The 26695-nt window shown below is 36.6% G+C and overlaps 1 protein-coding gene across 3 annotated transcripts in view; it reads right to left on the bottom strand.

The window, feature by feature from the left end:
• The window catches only part of Ctnna2 (catenin (cadherin-associated protein), alpha 2), a 1112116-nt gene that overhangs the window by 675945 nt on the left and 409476 nt on the right, over positions 1 to 26695 (bottom strand). The gene's annotated exons all lie outside the window — the stretch shown is intronic.

Raw genomic sequence — 26695 nt, 5'->3', positions numbered from 1 at the left:
TTGAGTTGGCTCTCCTAGAGCATCATCCTGATTCCACATGAGACATTGTACACAGACATGATCCCATTTCCTTTGCACAAGGGCAGTGAGCACACAGTAAACAAACACATCTCTGCTAAGGAGAAATGGGTGACATTGAAGTATTTGACTTCCAAATGTAATGAGGACACTGTAGGAGAGTGATCTAGAACTTTACTAACAAAATTCTGCACAAGAGCAGTCAAACATTGTCAGCTGATTGATATGAGTACTACATGGCCTGGAACCCTATCTACCAAACATAGCAGCTCCTGATGCTTAGAAATGAGCCACTCTCTGACCCTCTGTTTGTCCTATGAGCACTTGTGGTTCTCCATTGGGTTGGGGTTATTACAGTATTTTTCACTAAAAAATGTTTCATATCTTGGTCTTTGACAAATGCAAAAAATTAATAAAGATATAATTTAGATTCCAAGGTCTGAAGTCTTCTCTCCTTCTAAAATTCATATATTAAATTTTAAACCCCAAAATAGATAATGGAATAGTACATAGAAGTGGTGCCTTTGGGAGGAGTTTAGGTCATAAACAATTGGATTAGTTAGATCCTCCTCTAAGCCAGGTGCCAGTGGCTCAGACTTGTCATTCCAACTACTTAGGGGACTTAGATATGAAAGATCATAGTCTGAACACAACCTAGGCCAAAGAAAAATTGTCAGAGAAAGATTTAATCTCCAATATGACTTTCAAAAAGTTGCTCTGGAAGCTTGGCTCAAGGGGTAGAGCAACAGCCAAGCAAGAAAGCTAAATGAGAGTGCAAGGATGTGAGTTCAAACAAAACTACTGCCAAAATAAACGAATAATAGAATTAAAAGTGTTCCTTCTAAGCTGCAGAATTTATGGTATTTTGTTATTGGAGTAGTCTGAATGGACACACATAGTACCTTTCAAAAAAAGCTGCTTGTCTAGGCTACAGCTTTAATAGAAGGCCTCACTAGCTTTATAGTTGCCCTTCAGTCCCTAGCAACAGTTATTGGTGTCTTTAAAATAGATTCTTTGGTCCTTCAAGTCAGTCATCTGGACTAATTAAAACTTTTTCTAACTGGCCAGAGACCTTTAGCTTACTGTCTTTAATTATTGACCCCCAAGAATAGCCACAGAGCCAACTTTATGATACAAGTGGTCTACCCATTCTCAGATTTGTGAATTCCACCACTCAAGTCACAATCTCGCTCACCTTAGATGAATTACGGCCTTCTCTCCTGAGGTAACTCTTAAGATGCTTTCTTCTGAGCAAGCCTCAGGCTTTTGGTGATGCTGCTGAGAGCTACAAGGAGGCAGTGCTGGATCCACTAGGCGACAAAGGTAGCCTGGAGTGTTGGTTCACATGCTAACAGTTTGCTTAGGTCAGTGCCAGTGCATGGTGGAAACAGAAATTTTAATTTGGCACAGAAAGATACATTGTGCTATGGAGATCCTATCACTCAGTTGAAAGAAAGAAAGAAAGAAAGGAAGAAAGGAAGAAAGAAAGAAAGAAAGAAAGAAAGAAAGAAAGAAAGAAAGAAAGAAAGAAAGGGAGAAAGAAGGAAAGAAAGAAAGAAGGAAAGAAAGAAAGAAAGAAAGAAAGAAAGAAGGAAGGAAAGAAGGAAAGAAAGAAAAAGAAAAGGTAGTCGGGTGCTGGTGGCTCACACCTATAATCCTACCTACTCAGGAGGCTGAGATCTCAGTATCACAGTATAATCCTACCTACTCAGGAGGCTGAGATCTCAGTATCACAGTTCAAGTCCAGCCCCGGCAGGAAAGTCCGTGAAACTCTTATTTCCAATAAACCACCAGAAAAGCTGAAGTGGTGCTGTAGCTCAAGTGGTAGAGTACTCACCTTGATCTGAAGAGCTGAGGGACAGAGCTCAGGCCCAGAGTTCAAGCCCCATGACCAACATAAAATAAAAAAAAAGAAAAAAAGAAAAGAAAGAAAAGGTAAACAAGCAGTTCATTATTGTAAAGATGACGCATCCCAAGATTTACAAACAAAACTGATTATTTTTACCTTCTACCCTTACCCCATAAGCACAGATATTCACAAATTTAATTCATACAAGCATAAACATGTAAGTTCAAGAAATGGAAACAAAAGGTTTTTTTTGCTTTTCTCCCCTTTGTCCCTGTTTTTGATTTCTGTATTTTTTGTCTTGTATGTAAGTTCATCTGTTTTGGGAGAGCAAGGGGGGAGCAAAGAAATAATAAGACAAAGGGTGAATAAATGTAGCGTTGGCACTAAGTAGACACTATTTTGAAAATGAAATGTACAACTTATCAGGTTTCAGGAGGGAAAAACTGGGAGAAAGTGAGGGAAAGGGTGACACTGTTCACAAAGAAATGTACTCATTGCCTGACTTAAGTAACTGTAACACCTCTCTACACTACTTAAACAAGAATAATAAAATAAATAGAATGCAAAATAAAACAAAAATTCAAAAAGCATGGTGCTGATTTTCTTTTTTTTTTAATGTTATTTTCTTGTAAAGATTCTGTACAGAGAGGTCACAGTTATATCAGTAAGTGCATTTCTTATCAGGCATTGTTACCCCCTCCTTTTTCTCCAACTATCCCTTCCCCCTACCTCCCCTATTCCCCATCCAAAGTTGTAAGTTTCATTTCCACCATAGTGTTTTGTGAGTATCATTGTTGCCATGGGTCATCATGTGTCCTTGTTTCAGTATTTTGTTATTCTCCTTCCCCTCCCCAAATTAGATAATGTATATACAAGGTGCAAGGTACCAAAATCAAATACAGTGACAACAGGGATATACCATAGGGGGAAGAACATACAAAAGAAACAAAGAAAAAAAATCACATAGTACATTAAAAACAGCAACAACAACAACAATAAAGGAAAACTTCTTATGTTCATATCTTGGGGTTCATTTCACTTAGCATCATCTTATATGGTCATATGTACATAGCTTTTGAGCTTTTCTGATCATCTGATAACATTGTCCTAGGCACATATTAATTATTGAAAGTAATTATTGAAAATTATTAATTATTGAGACCTATAAGTCTTTGGGTCTGACTTACCTCACTTAATATGATTTTTCCGAGTCTTGAAGACCCTCTTCTGAGACAATAGTGGCCAGGCAAAGGTCACTGCCTCACCTAGCGGTTACTGAATTGGGAGTTCCTGCAAATACATGGTGTCATATAGACCCCAGCAGGCTGCAATTCGCCCTCAAAAGCCAGAGAAAGGACTAATACTGGTCAGAGTTCAAAGCCAAGTCCTTGCTTATCGCTCTAGTCAAACAATTTCATTTCTATCAGTTGGTGGTTGTACTTCAGATTTTATGGATCCAATGGGTCTAGTGAAATTTTATTACCCTGCAATACAACAAGAAGAAAAAAAGCACTGGGGAAAAAATCAATATAATGTTTAAGGTCTTTGTTACCTTTATAACCTCCAGTGTTCTTTTACATATAAATTAATAAATCAACCTTTTAACAGAACATGCATTCTTCAGGACTGGCTCAATACTGGCTGCTAGGTCTGATCATAAAAACTATCAAGAAATAGCTAATGGTTTTGCTACCTGAACAAGCACAGTTAAAGCAGAATCAATTGTAGGATGAGAATATTGTTTGCTTCTAGGTGTTTTCTCCTAGTTTGCATGGCAATCAGTTGGTACCAAAATGAAGGTAGTGACTAAAATAATTAGAGGCTTTCTAAACTATATTGTGTTTCCTTGAAATTGCAAATACATGTAAATTAGGTTTCAGACATCTCATTCTTACTATGGGCTACTTCTCAATTGCATGAAACACTCTCACAGTAACTTTACAGTTGAGTCAGCAGAAGTGAGAGGCAATCTTTCTCCAGCCTTCAACAGAATGGCTTTTTCTTATGTCACCATCTTGGAAATATGACCCCAGCTGATTTTTCTCTAGTGGATTTTAAACTGTAGCTATGACAATGCTAAGTATTAGAATAAAACCAAAATTAAATTCTCCCATTTAATCTAAGTGATAAATATGTCCTTTCTTGCAAATCTCTTTGGCCTGGAAACCTCTGAGGATTGGTAATCTAAACTCAGAACCTTTTAAATGTGAATTAGCATCATGTGGCCAATTTGAATATCCTCTGTTAAATTAAGTTAAAAAGAAACAGGTTGGGAAAAGCAGCTCACCAATTTATTATGAACAGAACTTTATAGCCCACCATATAACAGAGTAAGTACCTTTCAGCAGCTGAGATGAATGGATATGAATTCTATTCCAACCAAATGCCTAGCAAAAATTCAAGGCTTTCTCTGCAAAGAGAAAATATGATCTTCTGGAAAGGACAACTCTTGCTTATCTTGTCTGTTTAAATGGCTAGGGGAAGCTACAAAACTCCAAATATCCAAAGCAAAGAAGCACAGAAAGCCAGGTTTACCCAACTACAAGATTAACAAAGTAGCTTATTGCAATGGAAAACCACTAATAATGAAGTTTGTTTCTGCAACTTCCCAAACCACTATCCATTTCAGAAGTACCATGTTTTACACAGAGGCAGCACACCAAGAGTTGCTTCAGACAAATTCCCTTTAGACACTGAAATATGAGAGAGAAAAAGCACAATTGATGTATGGCAATGTTTCTTTACATTATCAATCCATAGCATGATCATACACCAAGCCTGGGATTTTAACTTCAAAATTTCATTGCGTGTATTCTAAATTTCTCAGTATCCTATTTTCAAAATTATTTTTTGTTGCAAGCACTAGAGTTGTAGGAGGAGAAACCCGCTTCTCACTATTTTTTTTTCATTAAAAAATTATTTTGCTTATTGGGAGAGAAGTACCACATGCCACAGATCTTTAGATTTTCATCAGCATCGATAGGGCCAATTATCTGCCTCAGTTAACCTGGTGACCAGTCTGATTGCATCTCCCACAGAAAGCTAGCCCCTTAAGTAATGAGAACACACCTGAACCATCTTCAACATCCTAGAATAAATAGACTAATGTTATGAAAAAGGAAGGAAAACAAAGGGATCAGTGCAGAGTGTATTTAATTTCACTTGCACTGAAACAAATTACCCTAATGTTAATGGTTTCAACCATTTTACATGGTCCTAGGTCTGAAAGACACATGTCTCTGGACTAAGATCAATATGTAGGAAGGTGGCATTTTTTCCTCATTTCTTCTCTAAAAAGAATCTGGCCCTTGGCATTTCAAGATTTCAGTGACCTACCACATTCCTTGACCATATTCCTACAATTTCAAAGTTAGCAATAGCAAGTTGAGTTGTTTTACCAGACTTGCTTTCACTTCCTAATCTGCCTCCCTCCCTCACCTTTAGGCCTTGTGGATACACTGAGCCTATCTAGATAATAAAGGCTGATCTCCCCATTACAAAGTCAGTAATGGACTCAAGTCTGCAAAGTCCCTTTATTCATATAAGGATTCTGTGACAGGTTCCAGGGATTTGAACCTGGACATCTTTAGGTGGGGATGGAGAAAGTATTACTCTGCCAGGCACAAAGGGTTAAAAAGGGGTAAAGGAGACACTGCAGAAGAAACATTGATAGGAAAGAAAATAAAAAAAATTAACTTCTAACTGGTGAGATAATACCTGATATTTAGTTTAATTTTGAATTTTTTTGTTAAACAGAAAAGGACCTTGAACTTGAAAATTGTTCAAAGTGTGACAGAGTTCAGCCAGGTGGCTTAGGGCTGTTCTCCTTCCTACTTGGAAGACTGAGATCTGGAGGATTATAGTTCATGTGCCCCAAGGGAAAATACTCTTATAAAAAAATCACAAAATTAAAAATTGCTGGAGCTGGGGCTCTCTAGCAAAAGCAAGACCCTGAAATCAAATCCTTCTAACACTGAAAAAAGAAAGGAAAAAAAGACATAGAATGGAGAGGTAACATAAAATCAAATTATAGGAATAACTTTTGAACAATTCATTCTGATAAATTCAGAGAAGAGGTGATCTGGTATAAGCACTACTGTTTCCGAGGATCTGAAGAGCTCCTATGATCTCTCTAAGCTTTCTATTTAGGGAGAGGTTACCATTAATGGACATTAGGAAAAAGAAAGGTTGAGGTAAAGACATTAACAACAGGAGGTGAATATGAAAACAATGAGTATTTGGGGGCAGTAAGATGAATACTAACATTTAAATTGCTTACATTTCTGAATTGTTTCCATGTGTTATTATGATTGTTTGCAATAAGCATGAGAGAAACTAGATATTGAGATGAGACAATGTCCTGGCAGGAGTAAAAATTTAATGGAAATTTCAAGTTGTTTTGGTTGCTTCACGAACAGGCAAAAACAAAGTTAAAAAACCTAACAAAGGTCACTGAGACTCTTGGCAATTGTAACCGCAGGAAGGGGTAACTGTTATTATACTTAGTCCTAAAAAGTCAAGGAGAAGAATTGATCTACAGGGACCAAGAAAGAGACTATTGCTAAACAACTAAAGGAACTGTAGGCATGGAAGGATACAACCAGAATATATAGCTCAGAACAGTCAGAGAACAGTAAGGAAGAGGTCTCAATCTCTCTTCTCTCTCTTCTCTCTCTCTTTTGCTCTCTCTCTCTTCCTCTCTCTCATCTCTTTCTTCTCTTTCTCTTCTTTCTTTCTCTCTCTTTCCCTCTTTACCTCATATTCTGCCCCACCCCACCCCAGGTACCCTCCTCTACCTTACACAGGTGCCTTCCATTGGAATAGTTAACAGAATGTTGTCAGGCAAGAAGACAAGGAATATGCTTTCTATGTAGGGTCAGCCTCCTAGAGCCTACAGTTAAGACAAATAGGGGTAAAGAATGAATGGGTTGAAGTAGAAAATGAAAAGCACATAATTATTGCATTTACTTTATAAACAGGTATAACAGTATTTAGAAATGCTGCATCATTATATCAAGGCATCAAAGCTGGGCCTTGGACACATCATCGATTGCTAAGTAATTCCCAAGTCTGTGTGCTCCTATTCTCTCAAAAGACTTCAGTCCTTAGAAATTATAGAGGAGGAGTTGGAGATGAAATGGAGTTCTGAGTGAGGCTTTGGAAATTTTCTGCAAAAAAATCTATCATCTCTCATGGATCTACCTAATTTTTCTACTTCTTAAAAAACAAAACAAAAAAAAACAGAAGTAATCAAACCATGTACTTACAGCCAATAAAGCCAATTCAATATTTGCCTCTCTGGGTAAGATAAGACATTGCATTATTCCTGTTTTTAAGAGCCTTTATCTGTCTGCCCTTTTGTCTTTAGAGGTGGCAAGGGTTACACTCAGAAGTATACCTTGTAATCAGATGACTTGACACTTCCAACCTATCTTTTAGAGTTCAGGAAAATTGGTTTGACAAATGTTCTTTCATTGTTAATGCTTAATACTAATAAATTTTACATTCATTATTCAATCTCTGGAAGTTGGCTGTTATTACAAAATAGCCTTTCCTGTCTCTTTTTACTAAAAGTTAAAATAAAGAAGTGCTTTATATTAAATAAAAGTATGTCTCTTAAAAATTACATGAGAGTGTTCTCTTCTCCCGCCGCTAAGTCCATTTTCCCATCAGCTTTCAATCTATAATTATAGGTATATAGTCTTCAAACATAAATGCTGCCATAAGGTATCATAAGATCATTTTCATAATAGTATAAATTCCTAAGGATTCAGTTAAGAATTAAAATAATTTGTGAGACAAAAATGGAAATCAAACAATATAAATTTAAATTAACTGAATACAGCAGAGAACTATTTCAAATAATGTTTTCTGTAGCCTTTGTGCATAAAACAGATGAAAGTAGAATTCCCTAGAATGAGGTAAAAGTGGGTGGCAAAAAGAGGCAACTATTCAGCCTAGGTTTCTCCTTTTTTGCCAAGGATTGAAACAATTATGCCTAGTTTTACATCCAGCCAATAACTATACAGCAGTCTAATTGTAAATAAGAACTGTAGATACCCTTTTGTCTTGACAAACTGATGAGTGGAGAGTGGCATCATTTTTCAGTTCCCATCAAAATTCTTGCCTGCAGCCATCACCCTAAAACCTCTATTCTGGCAGGAAGTGATGAATGGCTGCTATAGCCATTGGCTCTTGGTAGAGGACAGGTGATTGCTGCAGAAGCAGAACTGTGTCTAAGTCCACCAGGTATCCCTGGGGACCTGCAGAAATGTTTGCAGGTATATTGAGGCAGTTGTAATCCTCACTGAGCAGGCAAAGGTCAGAAGCAGCTATATTTCAATTATTCCTGTACTCTGGCCTTCTTCTCTGCTAGCTTTCTTTAGAGTCAAAGTACCACAAAGCACACTCGAATTAAATGAAAAAAGGAAACATCTCTCCCTTTCTTCCCAGGCCCCTCTCAGGACACTAGAAAATTATAGCATAAAACTGCTTGGTATTTCTAGTTGATTCTAATTTCTAAAATTTAACACATGAAAGTATATGAAGGGAAGGGGATGATGAATCCCATTGAGGGTAGGTAGCAGAACTGAAGAAGGGGCAGATATCAGTAGGAAACACTTGGTGCTATAAATATTTGATATTTAATACTGTCTCATGCTTAGAAAATTCTGTTCGAGTATTAAAAACTCTCAAATGATCATCGGAAAATATTTTCACTAAACAGATATATTAAGCTTAAAGGCAATATTTGGTATGGATTGAGATGATGTCCAAGAAATGACGACCCACACAGATTTGAGGCAGCCTTCAAAAGGAAACAACTGGATATCACTTTAGTTTTCCATTCCATTTGAAGAGAAGAACATTTTGTTTTTCTGGAATCTATATAAAGAATTGCTCCCCACCAACTATGAAATAGTAGATTTTAGGTTAAATATATCAAAAGTGTTCACTCCCTTTACTGCCTCATAAATCATGTGTGTTCCCTGAATAACAATGATAGTGAGTACAGAAAACCCATACTTTCAATCAACTTCTACTGGTTGAAAACCAGTGTTTACTTTGCACAATTGTGTGATCACTACACGGCTCGAGTCTTAGACACTTGTGACTCAGAGTTTATAGGTCCACTATTCACAATGCTGTTGACCCAAAGGTTGTGTGTGTGTGTGTGTGTGTGTGTGTTCCACCTATATTGACTCTTGAACTTTTCATTCAATGAACACAGAAAGGTTCACAGTTTGCTAGTCTAATTATGCTCTTTGAAGAGTTCAGAAAATTATGCAACAGAAAATTCTGACAAGCCCTCAAACAAGGCCAACAGCTTCACCAAACTTATTAGTCAGCCATATCTCTGCCTTAGAGCACATCAGAAGAAAAAGCTGAATTTAAAAATCTATCATACAGCATAGAGAGGCTGAATTTATTGCTTTTTTTGGGGGGGTGGGGTGGGATTACTGGTCCCGAGGTTTAAACTCCAGGCCTGGGCAAATGGTATTCCTGAGCTTCTATTGCTCAGGCAAGCATTCTACCACTTGAGCCACAGCTCCACTTCCATCTTTTATTTTGGGTAAAATTAATTAGAACCTTTCTAATTTAATGAACCTTTCTGCCCAAGCTTAATTTCAACCTCAATCCTCAGATCTCATCCTCCTGAGTAGTTAGGATTACAGTTGTAAGCCACCAGTACCTGGCTATTGTCTTTTAATCATAAACATAAAAGTAAGTCCCATCCTTTTCTGGTCCAGTCATATATTGATGTATAAAGTCTTGGATGAATAAGTGAAATCTACAATCTATATTACTAACCCTCATTCTAATTACCTGAATTAAATATTGATGAATAAGTATTGAGCTATTAATTGAGGTTACTCATATTTTGACAGTCTTACACATATGAAACAGTATACCAAATATTTCCTTCAGCATTCATGAAATTCCAAAGGAATAGTTTCTCTTATGTTTTCCATTTTACAGATGGACTCAAAACTAAATTCATACAAGTATGTGCAGTTACAGAAGTAAGCCCAAAATTACAAGATCCATACTTCTCCAACAAAAAGCCAATTCTACCTTCTGAGTAATCTCATTTCCCAAGCTGGCCTAGAAAAGAACTGTATAAGGCTAAATTGGTCACATCTTTGAGTAGGATTTTCTTGTAGGAAAAAGGGAGTAAACAATGATGAGAATCAGCTATTGATAGCAGGGTTTGAGAGTGAAAGTGATAGGGTCAAGAACGTAGGCTGCTGACTCATGAGGACAGGACAGAGAACACAATGGCATACAAGGGAGCCAATTGTGCCTCCTGTGTCTGGAACTGTGCAAACACCATAGGCTCAGTTTAATTTTCAATTGTTCTACAAATGATTTGTAGTGAAGGTCCAGGGAAAAAATGATTTCAGAGGAACACCGAGTATGTCGCAGGTGGGAGTGGAAAAGTTGCTTTCATTCCAGAATTGGGGAATATCTGGCCTGCAGATTGTGCAAGTCCCATGATGATATGACTTACCAAAGCAACCACAGGTGGGACTCGAAGTTTAATAAATGTAGGAGATTTATGTATATCCGCATAAACATCAGCAGTAGATAATCTCTCATACCACTTGCAGAAACATAAACAAATATGAAAAAGGTTTCTCAGTCCTGTGAATGGAGGAGGGTGATCTCTTTGGAAGGGATAGCATTTGATAAGGACCTCAGAGAAAATCTGGATGGATATAGAGACCATGTATGATCAGAAAGTCTAAGGAGATCTCAAAGCCAAGTAATGTTTTTAATTGTATCTCTGTATTTTCCTTAAGTATTAATACAAAGTTGTTTCAATTCAATATGTCATTTTGTGAATGCAATCCATCTTGATCAGTATCACTCCTTTTGTCTTTGGTATTTGTATTACCAAAGCAAAGAGGGCACCTTCATTCATGGCATTTTAACTCACAGAACTTGAGAACTCACAGAAGAAACAAAAGAAAACAAAACAAAACCCTTACTACCATCAGAAAAAGTTTACTAACAATGACAGGCCAGCCTGTTGGCACTCACATCTGTAATCTTGGCTATTTGGAAGGTGGAGATAAAGTGAAATGAGACTCTATCTCAAAAACCAAACCAAGAACCCGAAGAAGGGCTGGAGGTAAAATTTAGATTCAGTAATAGAGCATCTGCCTAGAATGTATGAGGCCCCAGGTTCAAGCCCCAGTACTGAAAATATATGAAATTATAGCTTTTTTGTGTGCATAGTTTTTAACTCACTCTCTGTAATTCTAAAGAAGGGTAGACGAACCATTTCTGTACAGAACCAGACAACAAACACTATCATTTTTGTGGGGCCTGTGGTCTCTGTTGTCACAGAGAGAAGGCAAACATGCATAATTGCTGAGTGCTGGTGACTCATGCCTTTAAATCCTACCTACTTAGGAGGCTAAGATATGGGGATCTTGGTTTAAAATCAGTCAAGGGGGGAGGGGAGGGAGGAAAGGAGAGGGGAAGTGATGGAGCATCTGAGACTCCAATTTCCAATTAACTTCCAAAAAAGCCAGAAGTGGATATACTGGCTCAAGTGATACAAGGCCAACCTTGAGCAAAAAAGCTTCATGATAGAGCCTGAGTTGAAACCTCAGGATAGCAAAAAAGAAACAACAACAACAAAAGAATATGCATAAGGCTATTGTTTGCTTATCTTCTTCTCAATTCCACAAAACAAGTAGCACCAGCTGGGCACTGGTGTCACAAGCCTGTAATTCTAGCTACATGGGAAACAGACATTGTTGCAATCTCTGTTCAAGGCCAATCCTGGCAGAAAAAAATGTATTTTTTTTCTTAAAGAACCTTTCTCAACAAAAAGCTAGATGCCATACCATACACCAGTGAAGCTTTGAAAATACTGAGTTCAAGTGAAAAAGTAAATGTAATTATTAGATAAAGATTATGAATCCAGACTGCACACTGGAAACAACTAAAGCATTCCATTTCGGTAGGGAAGCAGGTCATGATATTCTTTTTTTCAAAAGCCCCACAGATGATTCTAATATGCTACTATGTTAAGAACTATTATTGTAGAGGATTAGATAGGAGAACTTCACATTGTTTGGGAAATTATAGTTAGAGCCACAGTTTTTGGGCTCTTTTTCTAGAATATACTCATTATTCATATCAGAATGCCTTTAAAATCCTCTGATGATTTAGAGTTTATGGAATGGCAAGCAAAGAATGATGATTTTTAAAGACAAAGGGGGCTGAATAAATTATACAGTATGTTTCTACAAGCTTGTAGAATGTCTGCCTGAAATAAATCCTGAAACCTAAGCATCTTGTAGAGATTTCAAATTTTAGGCTTACACAAAAGTATTGCTGCTTACTCTGGGTCACATGTAAGGCAGAATCCAACACCTGTGTGCCTCTGGTAAATGTTAATGTATTCTGTCAACAACAGATTACCTAACATGGCTAAATTACTCAATGTCGTTATCTGTCCTAGCCATCTGTAAACCTAATCCCCTCTGTATTCTAAAATCCTTAGTGCCTGCTACACTATTTTTATTTTACATTCCTGCATAAATCTGTTAAACTCAATATGTTACCACAAATTCTCAAAAATCAAAGGCAATCTGCTGGCTTATAAAACACCGATTACTGAAAATCGAAGAGCATAATATGTTAGCAATTCAAGCAGTCAGTAAACAATCTTTACAGGAATGAGGTTGAGTCACAGGCTAACTGAGCCCCTATGCTAAGGCGCTGTAAAATCAGATATGTTCTTTCAATACACAGTGCAGACTTTGAACCCATTCATGTATTTCATATCTAATAAAAATCTGAACAGTTGGCCTGATTGGATTTTAAGTGATGCAAATTTGAAAATCAAATAGGCAAACTCCCTTTAGACATTATCTATTTAGACCGTAATTGTAAAGAACTACAAATTACATTTACCACACTATTGAATTCCCCCAAGTTTCAATATGAAATTTACAGAAAGGGACAAATATTTGCAGGTGCGTTTTTCTGTTCCTAATGGGTATCATTTTCCCTTGCAAGGAGGTCTCTTGATGTTGCTGCATTTTCCTTAGTATAAGAAATGAATGACGTTTTGTTTCACAAAATCTTTATTGATCTTAAGCAATCATGTTAATAATTATGTGTAATGCCAAGTTATATTTTAGCTGAGATTGAAGTTTTCTTTGTGCTGTAATTCCTAGCACACATTTGCTTTTCTGTTTATCTTTTTAGTCATATATTGAGGGATGAGACACCTAGAAATATACCTTCTGAAGCTATTTCTGTGAAAGTTTAGGGTAAAAAAAAATCAATCCTTCTACAGCTATAATTAGTGCTTCTAAACATACCCAGCCCGTTGTGGTTAAATAACCATAAGAAATAAATATGGAAAAGAATTGTAAAGTCAGCATTTTGAAGCATAATCCCTCAAAAAATTGGTCAACTCAAGAATGGTTCTCCTGATTCTTTCTAATGAACCCCATTATCCTTCAGTCTGAACAAATCTGAAACTAGTGATCAACATTAAAACCATATACCATATAACTTGTAGACAAATTAACATTTTCAACATAAAGCCTTAGATTTAGAACTTTCATATTTCATTTGAAGTATGTTTTCAAAAGTGGATGTTTACATAATTATAGAAACAATAAACTTACCCACATTATTTCTTCATCAATTACAAACAAAGTCTTGGGGGGGTCATAATATACTTGCAACTTTCAATATGAAAAAATAAACACTATCTTACTGAAACTTGAAATGCAAAGCAAATATTCTATGATTATGTATACTGTTTCTCTCAAATACGTCTGCATTTAAAACTTTATAAGATACCTTTCTTGTTCAGATAAAGGTCTCTGATTTCTATGGCTCATATTTATAAGCAACTTGGAAGAGATTTGTTAGATTTATAGGATAAATGAAGTATGCAGAACAGCTAGCCACTAACTTTCTGGAATAGACATATGGACTATTTTCACTTGACTAATTGACTATATTTTCTCCTTTCTACTAAGTAGTTGCCAGTGTTTAGTTTGCTCCTATCTATTCTCCCTCCCCCCCTTTTTTGGTAGCAGTCCTGGGGCTTGAACTCAAGGCCTCGGGCCTAGGTGCCAACCCTGAGATTCTTTTTCTGAAGCCTAGTGCTCTACTGCATGAGCCACAGTGACACTTCTGGCTTTTTCTGAGTAGTTTATTGGAGATAAAAGTCTCACGGACTTATTGCCTAGACTGGCTTCACACAATGATGCTCAGACCCCAGTCTCTTAAGTAGCTATAATTACAGGAGTGAGCCACCAGCGCTTGCCATCAAATCTCTTCTTTAACAAATCAAAAGTACCGTCCACCGCCTTCCCTTGGCATTAATTAATTATTTTAGTTACAAAGTAGGTACTGTCATTACCTCCATCTTATAGATAAATGAATTTAGATATGTACCCTACTTTTAGTCATTAGGTTACTGTCATCATAATGGCATGGAATTCCTCTTACTTTTCAATGAAAGAGATACCACACTTGCATTTTGTTATTTAGATACATTTTATGTCATGTTCTGAAATTCATCAACTTTGTGTGATGTTCTGAAAGTCACCAGTGTGTCCATGGATAGACCTATTAGCATCCTCTACAAATGGCTCTATGGGAGGCATAATAAATCAAATACAGCTCACCAGACATCTCACTACAGGACTCTCACTATTTGTTAAAAATGAACAAACGAACTGGAATTATTATGAGTGTCATTTCATACAAATATATATATATATATATATATATACATCCATACATATGTGCATATTATTTTCAGCCTGTAGTATGTAAATGCCATTCTGCTGTGTGAGAAGAGGGTCCCAGACAATACTGCATGGCTTTTCAGGTGAGGACAGTAGCACTGGGTGCCTCACTTCAGTGCTTTTCATAGCTACATGGTTGCTTGGCTTGCTGCTTTCTCAAATGTCTCTGAGTGCGATCTTCATGCCTCACTGCCTATTAACGTTGCCTCTTCCAATCCACAGCAATCTACCTATTCTATTGTATTATTCTACTCATCCTTTTCTTGATGTTCCCCTCCTTTGGGGGATTAATCCAAGCATGAACTGTACTCTTATTCATTCTCCAGGTACAAACTGTCCATTAATGATCTCTCTCTCTCTCTCTCTCTATATATATATGTATATATGAGTGTAATATAAAATTATATAACATATGTGTCCATTCTCTCTATATACATGTACATATAATATACTTATTGTAATATGTATCAGAAATGCATATAGGAACTAGGTAATATGTAATACATATATAATATATATAATACATATTGCAATACATATTGCAGTACGTTTTGTAATACCTCACAGATAGTAAGCATCTGTAAAATAATTATAATAACTGCTTTGGATTAAGGGAAGCACCTATAGTTGAAAGCAATATAGCAACTTACAATTTTCCTAACAATTCAAATCCTAAATTTAGCTTCAGAGTCTGTTGTTTGTAATGGAATCAGAGTCTATAGCTTTAAACATGTTCTATGCTATCAGTCCTTCTATGCATCATTGCAATGAAATACTTTGTTTTTAAAACCTTGGAAGGCAAACAAGAAATATAAACCACCAATTTGAGAAAAATAATCCTTTCAATTCAATTAAACACATAATATATCAAAATTTAAGTAGGAAAATTAACTCACTGATGTATAAGAGTATTCTCACTAATCAACCTCAATCAAGGACTTTAAAAATGCTCATTAAAAAGTCAGATTTTCCTTTGGAGATGAGGATACATCTTTCTATGAATCAATAGTATTTAACATACTGAATATTATTCCCAAATTCTGGAAGTGATGTCTGTTTAGATAAGATTTAGAGTAGAGCCTGGTAGTAATTTAAACTCTGCAATAATATGCCTCTTATGAAAATATAATTTTTAAGGAACAGCATTAGGGATGCTGAATTATTTATATCTAAATTAGTCTCTTTACTCCCTGGGTCACAATATCTAGATCTGCCTTTGAAGGCTGATATCTTCCATGCTCAGGATTCTGCGGCTATAAATTTTAGTTTTGTATTCTCTGTAGGACAATAGTTGGTTTGGTTCCTAGTGTGTTGACCCTGGAAGTGACTTTCTGAAATGAGTCTTTGTTGATTCACTTTAACTATATGCTCCCAATGGGCACTATTCTTACTGAGAGTAACAAAGTGTTCTTATCACAGCAGGAGCCCACTATGGGGGCTCAGAACATCGTGTCTGGCAGGTTATCAGATAGTTATCTGATAACACCCCTCTGTTTTACAATTTCTTCTCTGAAAGGAAAAGCAAGATTAAATAATAATGGATGACTTTAGGGTTCTGGCTAATTGAAGTTTTGCTGTATTCAATATTATATTTCCTATATCTTGATAACATTTTGATATGTTTTTATTTGTGAGTGTAAGAAAAATGACATCTCAAAAAAAAAAACCCATCACTGACAAAAGTAATAGCCTCAGTGTTCAGTTCCAAGTAACAGACTCTTATTTCTGTTCCCAGCACATTAGTACACTGAGCCAAAGGGCTTCAAACTATTTTGATTACTGGGAAGTGTAGATCACTCCTCTCATCCCATGTTAAATATAAAGTGAGAAGGCTTAATATTAGCCTTTTAGTTCAGCAACAGCTCTCGTTGATAGGAGAGAGTCAAGACACACAGCCCAGTTCCCATTTCAGCCCTCACTGATTTTGTACATGTGATTTTGTGCATTTTTGCTGCTGTGGGTCTGAGTTCTCTGGGCTGGGGGTGGGCCACTGAACCAGATGAATACAGAAGGTGCTTAATGTTTTAACAATGTTTACTATCTTAATTTTCTTCTATCCCTTCCCAGACTTCTGTGTAGAATGAATTTTTCTATTGTTCCACCTAACACTTCAGAAATTAGCCCAAACACTTTTGCTCCTGGAATGATTTCACCTTTAATTCTCTAGTTTAATTGTTCCCCTTTTCAGTTCTCATAGTATCCTGTGTGCCAGATCTGTCATCATTAGTCATAATAACCCAACAACTTTCCCTGGATCAATCACAAGTCTTCCCCCACAAAGAATGTCTTGACCACTGGACTCCTGGGTTCCATTGCAGGTAAAGAATAGAGACACAACCAAATATTGGTGGAATATATTAATTTATTTAGAATCCAAGAATGTAGTGCTTATGGTGTCTTTGGATGATCATCTTCATCAAGCTCCAGGACCAACAAAACAAAAAAGATATTAAGTAATATTCTCTGATCTACTCCCTTCTGAGAATGGCAATACATAGACTGGTGGCAAGTGTGGATGCATAAAACACAGAGAACTTAAATAAAACATGCTCATATATTATGTCAATGAATGTTTCATGTGTTCAAAGCAATGCTGGCCACTTTTTGGTGGACATGGTTGAGCCCCTTTTCTCCCTCTTATTGACTAATTCAGTTACTTATGATTAATGCTTCTATCACAAGTTTCACTATTCTACTTTAGTATTTTCTTCATTTGCTTGTGATAATGGCTTATTCTTTTTTTTTTTTACTTCCTCTTGAACATTGTTAGCCCCTCCATTGTTTTCCCCCTACCATCCCCCCCTCCCTCCCTTGGCTTATTCTTAATATATATTTGATGTAGACTTGTAGGGTCAGTCTTCCATTCCAATCATTTCACAATTTACATTACCAGGTACTGCTCCAGCTCTGCTGCACTGCAAGGTCTCTGAGGACTGCACCCAATGTCAGTAGCTCCACAGAATACTGGGAATGACTTAGAGGCCTATATAACCATTTCTTATCTACCTCATGTGCTGAAGGAGATGTGTAAATGTTGTTTGCCTAAACCCCTAGAAGCCTGAGACCTCACTTCAAAGTTGGATAGTTAACAAATTGAATGAATGAATAAATTAATGATAACTTCCTTGTTTTTGAACTGAAATGAGACAAAAACAAATTCCATTCAAGAACAACTGCTGAAGTTATTCCAAAGTGTGCAGAGACTGGACTGGACTCAATTTTAGTATTAAAAACTTTGTCTTTTCCCCTTTCTTCTTCCTTCCTTCCTCCAACTTGGTTGTTTAATGAGAGGAGAATTAAAAATCTTCTCTTACTGATTTTCCTGAGTTAAAATTTGTTTCTTCTGTTTTAAGCAACTTAATTGTAGCTTCCTTACTTTGTAACAGATATGAGAAGAAAACCGACATGTTAATGGGCACAGCCATTAAAATAAAAATTTCCTAATGCTTAAGCATACTGTACATAAATTATCAACATTAATTTATTACAATTCGAATAATATATTTGATTATCTACCTTTTAGGAGATCATACATTAACTATGTCAGAAAGATCACGTTTGTGTTACTTATGTTTTGGACGCTTTTTTAGAATCTCTTCATACCTGTGGCAGAAGTTAGCAGTAGCCTTTCTTGTCCACTTCAGGCACTCCTTCAATATTTAACGCCTCTATATTGTTTGGGGAAGCAGTACAGTCAGATAATAGATTATACCTTAATGTATATTCAGCTTTTCTACAGATAAGGATTGCTAGTGAGCCAAGGGAACATTAGAAATTTTCAAAGGGTAGGGAATCAATTAGCAAACACTTTCTACATTTTTGCATATGGACTAGGGGGTAGGCAATCTTGAGTTGGTGCTAAGGATGTCAGATATGACAGATGGAAGGAAGAAGGGAGACTGAATGTATTATAGAGTATCAGGAACAAGTTTGTCACTGCACTTCTTTATGGGAGACAGAGAAAAGCACCTGTCTTGGTTTAAGCCATTGCTATTTGGGTCTGCTTTATTAGCGGTTGAAACTAACTCACAATTAGTTCTTTTAGGGTGAATTTTTATAAGGATCCTGGATCATTTTTAAGTTGTTCTTTTGAACATTTGGTTTATGAGGTATGTGTCCAAGGATTCTTTTAAACTAGGATTCAATGAAGTCTTATGCCCATAAATGGAACTTGTTGTTCTTGCATCAAACAGACCAGTCCCTGTAGGGTTTTTAATTTCCACATTGTATCTCACATGATTGTTTCTGAATGCAAGGATAGAAATTAGAAGACAAGTGAGATTTGTAACCAGACAGATAGGAATCCTAATTAACGCTAATGTTACCACTGTGTAGGGATATAATACCTAGTTCTCCAGGTTGTTGACTTAGGTAAACTGTTCCTTAGTGCATGAAAGTAACACATGATACACATTAACAAGCATATTATTGTCAAGACACTCTCTTTAGCACTCTATTCCTACTACCAAGAGGACTGACCTGACAGAGCCAAATTTTTAAGAGACATGGATTACTATATTCTATTTCTGTTGCTATCAGTACTACCTATTACAATAATGTTTTCCCTTTGGATATATTTGGAGTTCTGATAAATGAAAACTGAGAACCAATTCTTGAAAGGTCAGAATCTTAAATATCATTGGCAGAGAGGAATGAGGGCAGCCATGTGTTAGATGTGGAATTCATGTACTTGGCTCCCACTGTATCGTCTCTCTGCCTCCCATTGGATATGGGGCTGTGAGTAGATATCTGCCTTCCCTGGTTCTCATCCCGTCTGTCAGCAGTCTCAAAGCAGTCCTCATGGACCTCATCCCTAGCATAGATGCTGGCTAGCTCCATAGCCCTGAACTGTAAAACAGTGACTTCTCAATACCTTCAAAGTAAGAATCAATTAATAACAGTCCTTTGCTCTCCTGTTTGAATGGTGATTACATGAGGAAAGCAATGTCTAGAACGTACGCCTGGGGCACCGTTGTAAATAAGTGATGCTTTGCTTGTTCTTTATTTTCTTTCACTATGAGAGGATGATGGGAGGACCTACTAGAACGAACTTCTACAGGTCTTGGCACAAACAGTCAACTCTGCTTGTGGTATTCAACCAGTTCTCACTCCCTTCTTACCCATGGAACTGTTACTCAAGTGAGACACCTACTATCTGTGAAGCAAGACCACTGGGCAGATGGTGAATCTTATTTATTATGAAATAGAAGCCTACATGTCCCATGTCAAGGTGCCTGAGCTCAGTCAATCATCCATCAGAGAAGTAATGAGCAAGCACTGCTGGAAGACTGCATAGCTGATACAGTGCAGGAGGAACAGACTGTGGCCAGACAAAGTCTGATACAACCTCTTGAAATACTTGGAACAGAGTAGTCCATATGAATGAGCCCATGATCACAAAGAAAAGCCAACTTCCAAATATAGGCTATGAGGAAACAGAAGTTGTTGCTGAGAAATAGCTTGATAAATGGAGAGTAGTAAATGAGGATGGAGGTAGAAGTCAAGTATAGGAATGATGTTGGGAGCTTCAGGATCTCTGAAAGGTATACCTGGCAGCCAGCAGCTGGTAAGAAATACAGAAGCTCAAGACTCCAGTCCCAGAGATCAAGTGTTACAGTGGCAGCCTTGAGGAAAAACAAGTGAGCACAATGAGTGGTCCAGAGGTCAAGGCACAGTACTGACACAGAACCAATATGTGTCTTACAGAGATGCTGTGGCTTCTGAAATACTTACTGTCAGTTCTGCTGGTAGGATAAAACACTACTTCTAAAACACTCCTCTAAATGCAAAGGTATATCTACTAACACATTTCAATTAACTTTTTCATCAAATATCACTTTAATGGAAAACAATCTTTTGGTACTTATTGACTACATATTCTGTGACTACATATTGTATTTTCTTTTTCTCTTTCTCTATATAATATTGTATACATTTAAGGTAAACAACATAATCCTTTGATGATTTGGTAAGAGGGTAGCTGTAGTCTAATAAATCAAATAATTCTGAGATATCAGGGAAGTCCAGATATAGTACAAGAAAAATAAAGATGGTTAATGGGCAGGCACTGATGAAGGACTGAGAAGAGCATGTAGAAGTAGGCTGGAAACTATGGGAAAGTTACGATAAAAATAGCTTAGAACCAAGTTAAACTCATTCATAGAAAGAAGATTTATGATCTTCAGACTTCAAGCACCACTATCCTTGTAGACCATTTTTATTCCATCTGTTCTTAGTGTTTTCCCCAGGCCTCACTAAAACACACTTGTGCACATAGCTACCAAGTGGTTACAAAAGGAAACTGTGGAAACACTTGGGCGTTGGACCATTGCTACTTGGTAAAATGTATTTAAACTACTATATGGATGGTAAATCAGCCACTTTTATATGGTTAAAAGGAGGATTTATTAATAAATGTGTTCTGCCAGAACCGATGTTTCTACTTTTTACATAGAACTGTGTTTTAGTGCTTTTCAAAGATAACATACTAGTTTGCGGGTAAGATTTAAGAAAAGTTTCCTGGGAACTTTGCCACTTGGTGCTCTAATATTTTGTGTGAAATTATTCATCAAGTAGTCAAAGTGGACGTGATGGGGTAGGATAGTTCAGAATTGCATCTCTGAAGAGTGGCTTGTTGGGAAACCTAGCTGGGCATTGTTGAGCCTCCTTTCAGTGATGTCTAGGCAGCCATTATTACACAGATGAGGTCTTAGTGGTACTCATGCCTCTTTCACATATAATAGTGTGTGCATTCATTTTTAGTCTGAGGTGCCACATTAAGGAATGCCATTTGTTATCATTCATGTTGAATAAGTAAGTACCAGCCCATGCACAGAGTGCAATACAGTTGTATGCACAAGAGACTCATATTCTATACTGAATCTTCTGTTTCAGCATTGTAGAAAATCTCCTGAGCTGGAAACGATACCAACTAAAGCACTATATATACATAGGCTACTAAATTTTAAAGCATTATTAACCTGGGTTAAACTAAGGCAAATTGAAATATGTTAGGGAAATCAGTAGGTTGCATGTGTTTTTTTTTTAAGAAAATCATGTCATTAAAATTCTGTGATTGGGAATGTAATCATTTAATCTGTGTCTACCTATATTTACATTTCTTACTATTTATTTCTAGTACAAATCAAGTGACATTTACTGACAAATAGCTAATAGTAGAATAAAAATTTAGGAAATATCAAGCAATAAAAGCAAGCTAAATAGAAATGAAATTTTCAAGGGAAACAACTTTTTAAGGAAGAAGAAGAAAACTTTAATATGCTTTAACAAGGTAACAAATATTAAAAAAATAAAGAACACAGGAAACTAGAGTTTACTATCTATGTTTTATAACCACATTATGAAAATTGTGATTGGAATATATTTACTTTGTATTATAGAGTAAACAGATAGGTAAAAAGTTGGAAAGAGAGACTGAAAAGATGGCCTTTTACAGAAAGTTAAATCTTTAAAAGTTGTAATTCCCAGCTAGTCAGGAGGCTAAGATCTGAGGATCAAGCTTCAAAGCCAGCCCAGACAGGGAAGTTTATGAAAGTCTCATCTCCAATTATCACCAAAAGCTCAAGGTAGATCTGTGCTTCAAGTGGTTGAATGCCAGCCCTGAGTTCAAACGCCAGTACTAGCACACACAAAAAGAGTCATAAGTACAGATTTTGAACTATTCTTGTTCAGACAACCCGTTATTTAACCAATTTAAAAAATATTCCAGTAGGTATTCTGCTTTAATTCTTTATCTAAATTAATAACTAACCAAACAGTAATAAAGTCTGTTGGGTGTTCTAACAGCTTGGTAAAATTCTATTTTACTCCTTGTTCAAAATTCTACAACACTATTGTGAGTTTAGTCAAGCCTCTGTTTATCCACACCTCCAGGTAATAGGATTATTTTGGGTGCCCATGCTCTCTTTCTCCCTACTATTATCAATCTTCCTGGACTATCCCACGACTTTGCCTACCAGCCACAGCTGCCTGATCTTATTGCGAGAAAATTAGAAAACCAAAGGTTCTATTACATTAATATGTTTCTGACCAATTCTACTTTATCTTCTTATTCAGCTCATCCTGAAAGCCCAATTAAAATTGAATTTATCTGATCACTGGATTCTGAACATTATTTGGCAATGAATTTAACAACCTTGTAGTAACAGCATTACTACACACTATGCCCTACGGTGTTCTAGTACTACTTTTTCGAAAGTTGGCAAATGCAATTAAAGCCAAGCAATCTCTTTAGAGCCTCCCCCATCTCATTTGAAGAGTGAGTGCTTTGTCCTTATGCAAACATATAGCTACTATGATTTTATACCTGTGATGTTAATCATAATTTATGTGAATATATCATTCCATTTTCTTCCATTTTGATTAATTTTAAAGGTCTGATGATAAAATTTTCTCACAGTTACAAAATCACCCAACATATTCACAAGTGTCTTGAAAATTTCCATGTGGGTAGATCTACTTGTTGAAGAAATATATTTACCTTATGTTGGTCTAAACAAATTGTACCTATTGTATTACTGAATCTTTGCATTCTGAAAATTAATACAATGTTGATACGCACTGAGGTCTACAAACCAAGCTCTAAAATGTACATGCATATCCAACTGTTTGCATCTTCTTTATCCATACATTTCTATGGAGACCAAAGGCTTATTTCCCTTCATACCATGTGACAGAGGACAATGACTGACTCCCTCCACTCACCTAGTTATTTCTCAGCTCCCTCTTTGGTTGAGAAAGGAAGCAGAATTGAGGGCACTGACATCCTGATGCTTAAGCACTGTTCTAGGCCTTTTGAATTCTCACATATTTTAATTTTGCTTAAAACAGTAGTAAGTCATAATAATAATATGAATAAAATCTGAGCAATGCAAGGTGGGAATATAATGCATCATAACTTACAATTCTAACCCAAAACAGTTTAATGGAATAGATCTCAGAAGGAAGATTGAGTGCCTACAAAGGAAAAAGCAAGGTTTGTCTTAAATACAATCTTAAACAGACCCTGAATGGAACATTAAGTGCCACTGATTTGTTTAGAGAGAAATGTAGTCCTCTTTTAATTGTCTTTCAAATATTCGGATTAAGTCTAGAATAAAGTCATTGTTTCTACTTTTACTTCAAGCCTCTTGAACATTTTTCTAATCTTTTGTAATGGAGTAGGCCTCAGGCAGACTTCAGTATCTGCTTAGTGTTTAATTTCATTTTTATGTCATTGCATTTATTTTGTGGTTATGTTCTACTTTATGAAAAATGATACTGATATGGCTTCATAGACATAGTAATGTGCTATTAATGTTGTGAATGCATGCAATTTTTAAAGTGAGAGATTTAAAGAAGCATCAAGTAATATGAAGTGTGTGCAGATATGGTAAGGAATTATAAAATTGAAAAAAAATACATCTGAGAACTGTAGCATACTGTTGCTATACCAAAAGTACTGAGTGAAGTGCCAGATGACATTGCAGGTCCTGTACATTGTCCCCAGCTTACACACAAGTTGTTTTCTGAAATTTCATTTGTAAGTTTGTTATTTGAAACACTTTATAAAAGCGTTAGATATAGCTGTTAGTGTTTTTAGCTGGACCAGAAAGCCAGCTGAGATACACTGTCTTGTCTTTCAAATAAAAATGGAGAATTCAAATAGGTTGCTACTTGATACTATTATAATGTAGATACTTAAACAGAACTAACAATAAACTATTGTCTGGCTACTGAATTGTAAGATCAATATTAATGAAAGTCACAGTTCCCTAGATTATCAAGGGATATCTCCAGGAGATGGCAGACTTGCATGTTCTGAATGCAAGAGTCCTTCCTCATTAAAGGACTTGCTTGCTTGTATTTAAATTCTGAATATTTGCTTTTTTGCAGGTAAGAATCTTACCCAGAGCAGAGATCAAGGAAGAAAAGATTGTGAAAATACCTCTACATATCCATGACATTTTCTGCTATGTCACATTTTAAAATCAAATCCATAGCAAGCTATCTTCAGGCTACCATATAGTGATGAACTTTATAGTCTCTCTCTCTCTCTCTCTCTCGCTCGCTCGCTCGCTCTCTCTCTCTCCCCCTCCCTCCCTCCCTCCCTCCCTCCTCTCTCGCTGTGTTTCTCCATGTTTCTCTGCCTCTGTCTTTCTCTACCTCTCCTCTTTCTCCATTGATTTGCAAAATCAAATATACCATATAACAGAATAGAAAGGAAAGGTGGATACAGTGAAAGGGTAATAAATAAATAATAGCTAATAGACTTTAAGTTTTAAGACACTTCAGACATTCATCATCCCACCACCCCAACCGTTGCCTGGAAACTCGCTATACATTTTTTTCTTTTTATAAATCAAAGTTGCCAAACTACAAATTTTAGACCTCTAATCCCCAGGAAGACTGAAACTTCCCCAACATGTAAATGCCGAAGTAGTGCAGAAAGATACAATCAGGCACTTGTAGCTCATCCTTGTAATCCAAGCTACTCAGGAGACAGAGATCAAGAAGATGATGTTTCAAAGACAGATATGACAAAAAGTTCCCAATTCCTCAATTTAAACAATCTGAAGCTGAGAAGAGTGGCATGTTTCTTAATTTTATGAACATGGGAGGTTGAAATAAAAAGGATCATAATTCCATAATAGCCAAGGAAAAAGTTTCAAAAGATCCATTCTCAATAGAAAAAAAAAAGCCTGCTGTGGTGGCATGCACCTGCTTTTCTACAACTACATCAGGAAGCTTACACAAAAGGAGAGTGGTCCAGTTTGGACAAGAAAACAGTAAGATCCTATCTCAAACATAACCAAAGGAAAATGGGTTGGAGATATGACTCAAGCTGAAGTACATATGCTTAGCAAGCATGAAGCCCTGAGTTCAAGTCCCAGTACTGCCAAAAGATATAGAGAAGGATGAAGACAAAAAATGGTATTTCAGTGTTGAAGTAAAAGGAAATCTCCCCAGACAAAATTAACCAAGGGTGTCTACCACCAAGATGGGAGGAAGGAAGACACAAAAGACATGTGTTTCAGACTGTCCAGAAGTAGCTTCTAGGTAGTATCTTTAGAAGGACCAGCAGAGATGGCAGATGGGTAGAGGCAGGTAGCAAAAATCTACATAAGAGACACAGAAAGAAAAGGGACAGGTTGCAAAAAATCTGAGCTAATAAAGCTGACTCAAAAGTGAATTGAAAACTAACAGATTTCACCATTTCCCCTTAGCAGCTATCAATGAATTAAATGGAATAATGCTATTTGCTATTAAAAAAACAAACAAAAACAAACAAAACAAACCCTGCCTTCAAAAGCACTTGCCAGTCAAAATTCTCCTTAGAATAGTCCAATAGGGAAAAAGAGGCAGTTCATCATGGTCTGGGAACCCTGAGAAATATTGCCACTGGGAAAAACAAACATAAAACAACAGATTAAAAACAAATATTTTTATTTGTACAGTATTCACGCTACAGGGAATAGAGTATGCTGTTCTTGTAAATCCTTCGAGTCATGATGTCTCATTAGAAATCCTGAGCCAAATAAAAATGAAAACTTAACATCTCACTCCTAATTAAATCCCTCTTCTCTGCCACCATAGAGCAGGAACAAGCGCATCCTTCATGAAGAAAGGCAGCTTAGATCATGCAAGTCTGCCCTCTTCTGGACATATACTTTGATAGTCCAGGGAACTGTGAATGGCATTTAAGTTTGATCTCACAATTTCAGGAAATAAGCAAGCTTGAAGAGGAAAAATATGACTCCAGAGGGAACTCTGTTAGACACAAGATTAAAAAAAAACTCAGCGCTATGCTTCTACCAAGATTCTTTGAAAAATTGCCAGTAAAATCTAAAACATTTCTGAAACACCGATGGGAAAACAAGGGGCATTTCTCACTCTAGCCAACCTTACCCATGGGCTCTTGTGTAACCTTATGCAATCTCAATGTGATACATAGTCTTCTCCCCCAAAGGTATTTCAAGCTCAGAGTGTTAGTAGAACATTCAACAAGGTGTGTCACACTGGTCTGATCATG

The sequence above is a fragment of the Dipodomys ordii genome, unplaced genomic scaffold (genome assembly GCF_000151885.1).
Source record: "Dipodomys ordii isolate 6190 unplaced genomic scaffold, Dord_2.0 Scaffold144, whole genome shotgun sequence".
In the NCBI taxonomy this organism is placed as follows: domain Eukaryota; kingdom Metazoa; phylum Chordata; class Mammalia; order Rodentia; family Heteromyidae; genus Dipodomys; species Dipodomys ordii.
The sequence above is the reverse complement of the archived record's forward strand: the minus strand, read 5'-3'. Positions and strand labels throughout refer to the sequence as shown.